Genomic DNA, 3319 nt, shown 5'->3' with positions numbered 1-3319 from the left:
GGGGAACCCAAGAGCGGGAAGAAAGTATGACAAGCCTCAAGGTGGTGAGGGACAGATATGCCGACTACACTTCTATCATATTTCGTCCTGTTGAAGTGTTCAATGAGATGCTTGAAACGTGCATTGCTTGTGAGCGTGGACAGTTGACCTATGAAGCTCCTTTGTTTATCTCCCGCAAGTCAAAGGTAATGGATAAGAAGGAGTTGACGGCAAGGATGTGGAGGCCTGTAAAGTACTTACCTGATAAGTATGCATCCATGGCAGCACAAAAAATTTTAAAGAAAGAATGGTTTTTTGGAAAAAAAGACAAAGACCACTGCATGGAAGAAGAGGCGTGATGCAGTGCATAGTGCCATCAAGTATTTGCTGTCAGAGAAACAAATTCCACTTACTCATTGTAACATTGACTATAATGTGGTGAAGCATATAGCTTCTTTGTCAACACCCAAGGTAAAGATATGGGCAAACAGGTGGATTAAAAAGGATGAAGATGGGTCGGAAATAGTAACCTCTTATATGAGAAAAGAGATCCCACAACAGGTGGTTGCATATGTGGAAAGATTAATCAGCAAGATAAGAATGCCGACAGATATGCACCAAAGCTTTCAATTCAATGTAGAGGTTACGGCAGAGTCTGGAAAGCTTGTCAACTTCAAGGGAGTCTCAGAAGATGACTTCTTTAAGAATGAGTCAGCATGGGATAAGCCACAACTATTCTTTATCAATGAAGTTTCTAGCGATGATATCCATAACTTCATTGATAGAATAGTATATACCACCATTAGCAAAGTGGCGATTTGTAACATTGTTATATTTGTTGATAAAAAAGAAAAAGAAGCCATCCAGGTTACTCTAGAGCGAGCATATTCATCAGATTTGAAGATCTATAGTGGTGTTTATGCAGCAAAGAGAGGCAAGAGAGAATGTGGCATAGCGATTCAAACTCTTGAATCATTCTTTCTGTGTATGTGGAGTCCCAACCCTGATCACTCCTTACAAAAGAACATAAGAGGGAATTCAAATAATTTGAGATTGATGCTAGAAGAGCAAGATATTCCCAGGTCCATACATTATCAAAAAAACAACTATGGAAGTCCTGCAAAAAGTGGGAGTCTCTTGCTTACCATGATGGAGAATTTGCTGCCGACAGGTTGGGAGGTCACCTTGTGCAGGATGGGATATTTATTTGAGGATCTCCCAAGAAAAGGCAACTCCACCAATATTATTGAAAATAAGCATTTCATGGCCTATTTCCAGCTTCAAGTAGATCTAACCACAGGCTATGAAAAAGAGATAGACCATAAGGACACCGATGACATGGATGATTACCTTGAAGATCATAATGTCCCAGTTGTTGATGATGAAAAGATGGACTTACATGACCCATTCACAGAGAGGTTGGTGGATGAAGACAAATATGATGATGCCTTCTTTGTTAATTATGGCTCGCAGGGTTATGAAAAAAGGCCACTACGACAATACTTAGCGGTATGAACTCTCTATTTCTCAACTAAATACAATTTTTTAAATAAGATTTAAATTTAAAGATAATGAATCTAATCTCTCATATTTGTTTACAGGCAATAGAGGGAGAAGAAATGGATGAAGTCAATACGGAGGCACTCCCTTCTACTTCAACAATGCAACCACCTCTAAATTTGATTGAAAAATCAAATTTAGCTGCATTAGATAAAATGGAGAGCTCATTTCAAGTTAGGATCGTTTTGAAACGAGAACCTCAGTATTTAAGCTTTGGTAGAGAGGAGGTTTCAATCCTCTCCAATCCTTTAAAAGAGGTTAATGACAATCTTATCTTGGCCATTCTCAGGTAATGTTTATTTATTTATTGCTACTTCAATAAGCTAACATTTGTTTATTTATTCACAGTTCAGTTATATATCAGTTTCCTAGTGCAGAATGCAAATCAATTCTATGAGCTAATGTTTGTTTATTTCTTGGTGCAGTGTAGTTATTTCTCAGCTTCCTAGTACAGTGCAGCATCGTGTCTACATGCTCGATGCTCTCCTTTCTTCTATTCTTAGCTCTCCTCAAAAGACTATAGAAGATGTTTGTACCTAGTTAAGCCCTTTGAATTTAGATGGGGTGCGAGTCATCTTAATGCCTTATCATGAGGCGTAAGTATCAACTCTAACCTTATTTTTACTATTTCTTTGGCAAGTTTGTGTAAAACAATAATCATTTTTATTCTGGTCGTGTAGCTCACATTGGAGTCTGATCTTCTGGGACCTTGAACTCAACCATTTATGGTTTGTGAATTCAATAGAAGGCTATCATGCCAACTCCCCAAGGTAATTATTCTCTTAATATTTTTGATACTTTCTTATTTTGTATCTTATGATCATGACATATTAATATATTTCATATGTCATGCTAGACAGTGCTGCATATCGGCTAGTATCTGCTGTCAGAACAACCACGGAGCAACAAGATCAAGTAGAATTCAAAAGACGTCTGCCAGTGGAGCAAAAAGATGGACACAGCTGTGGGTGGAGAGTTGCCTACAACTTCATGTTGTTTCTTAGAGAGATTTTTGATTTGGAGTTACCAGTCAAAATGGAATCATATACAGAAGCTGATCTGCTAGCATTTCGGGCTAAGAGTATTCAGCATCTAATTACTACCATTGGGAAACAACATGAAAATATGACTACATTGCAGCATGTATAAAACCTTATCTTTATACTTGTATGCTTGTTCCAGCCTTTAATTGGGATGTATAAATCTCATAACTTTTTTATATTTACTTCCAAAAGGAGAAGAGACTGAGTCTAATGAAAGCATGCTATCTTTATACTTTTATGATTATTTAAACCATTAATTTTATTTGGGATGTGTAAATCTCATAACTTGTCTAATGAAAGCATGCTATCTTTATACTTCTATGATTATTTAAACCATTATTTTTATTTGGGATGTGTAAATCTCATAACTTTTTAAATTTTTCATCCAAGAGAAGGAGAGACTCACTCTAATGAAAGCGTGTATGAAACCTTTTTAAATTTTTGCTCCAAGCAGAGGAGAGACTTACACTAATGAAAGCATGTATGAAACCTTATCTGCTTGTTTAAGCCTTTATTTGGGATGTGTACATCGCATAACTTTTTTATATTTTTATGGCAGAAGGAGGATGTGGAGGACATAGCAAGTGAAGAAGAATACGATGTAGACTACTCCCTCAATAAGATGAGTCATAAAAATATGAATCTATTGGAGCAGATTGGAAGTTCATTCACTGCTATGTTGTTAATTCGACAACAACCTCATTTTTTTGAATTTGGTGAAGAAGAGATTTCAATCC

The sequence above is a fragment of the Dipteris shenzhenensis genome, chromosome 9 (genome assembly GCF_047967505.1).
Source record: "Dipteris shenzhenensis isolate YYH24624 ecotype China chromosome 9, Dip_SZ_1.0, whole genome shotgun sequence".
NCBI lineage: Eukaryota > Viridiplantae > Streptophyta > Polypodiopsida > Gleicheniales > Dipteridaceae > Dipteris > Dipteris shenzhenensis.
Note: the sequence above shows the minus strand (reverse complement) of the source record.